This window comes from Elephantulus edwardii, unplaced genomic scaffold, assembly GCF_000299155.1.
Source record: "Elephantulus edwardii isolate Elephantulus edwardi_28Jun2011 unplaced genomic scaffold, EleEdw1.0 scaffold00010, whole genome shotgun sequence".
Lineage (NCBI taxonomy): Eukaryota > Metazoa > Chordata > Mammalia > Macroscelidea > Macroscelididae > Elephantulus > Elephantulus edwardii.
The window spans coordinates 5,363,293-5,364,596 of NW_006399760.1; the positions used below are offsets into that span (position 1 = coordinate 5,363,293).

General features: G+C 32.4%; 1 protein-coding gene across 1 annotated transcript in view; it reads right to left on the reverse strand.

The window, feature by feature from the left end:
- The window catches only part of LRP1B (low density lipoprotein receptor-related protein 1B), a 2,414,068-nt gene that overhangs the window by 677,395 nt on the left and 1,735,369 nt on the right, over nt 1-1,304 (reverse strand). The gene's annotated exons all lie outside the window — the stretch shown is intronic.

A 1,304-nucleotide genomic window follows, 5' to 3' on the forward strand; every position in this document is an offset into this window, starting at 1 on the left:
TCTCTCTCCAAGGACCTGTCCCTCCTTGCAACATGCCCAAAGTATGTCAGATGAAGCCCCAGAATCCTTGCCTCCAAGGAGTAGCTTGGTTTCTATATATCATAAAGAAATATTTACACACACATATATATGTGTGCATATCTATGTATATAATCTATATATCTGTATCTATATATATCTCAATCTCTCTATCATCTATATCTATATATATATCTATATAATCTCTAACTCTATCTTATCTCTATCTCTATATCTATCATCTCTATCTCTATCATCTACATATATCATCTATATCTCTATCTCTGTCTCTATCTCTATCTCAATCTCTATCTCTTTATCAGTCACTATCATCTTTATCTATCTATAGTAGCAAGAAGCTGTGCTACAATCCTGAAGGCATGCAGTTCATATTCACCAGGTGCTCACAGGAGGATAAATAATCTCCTCCCATCAGATTAACTGCCTCTGAAAACCCGCTGGAGGATCAACTATGGGTCAGTTCCCACTCAACACAGCAAATATCTATCTCTTTCATCTCTATCTCTCTCTCTATCTATATATCCATAAAGCCTTCATGATACAGTGATTAAGTGTACAACTTCTAAACTAATGGTTACTGTGTTGAACCTATCAATTGAATAAAGATTACAGCTTAAAAGTTTATTAGATAATTCACATTGAGTTGGAAATGATTGAATGACTATGAGTTTATATTGTTTTATGTATTATATAGTTTTATCTATAATTTAGTTTTGTTGTTGTGTGTCAATGAACTGATGCATAGTTGACCTTCCTATTAGGTTTTAGTGGCTATAAAACACATGGGAGTAGATTATCCAAATTTCTCATGTGGCCAAACTGATCAATTTGAGTCATGTGTTTTTGAGTTAGCAGCAAAATTATGCTCTCTTAGCTAACTGTAGTATACATAAACATGTATTTATACAATAAATTATAGCAATATAATCACATATAAATAGATATACAAAAGTAACTATATGAAATTATATATATGTGTGTGTATGTATATCTCTATCTCTATCTATCATCTCTATCTCTATCTCTCTCTCTCTATCTCTATCATCTGTATCTCACCTATCTTTATCTCTCTATCTCTACAAACCAAAAATATTAATAATCGGCACATCTACCTGGTGAGATTATGAACATTTTAAATTTTATATTCTGTGTAACTTTTCTCCAATGAGCCAGGCTTATTCTTCCATTCTCTCAAATTTTCGGAAAGTAAATGCTCCAACACTTGTACATTCAACTCTAAGACTCATCTTCACTTTGCTAGTCAA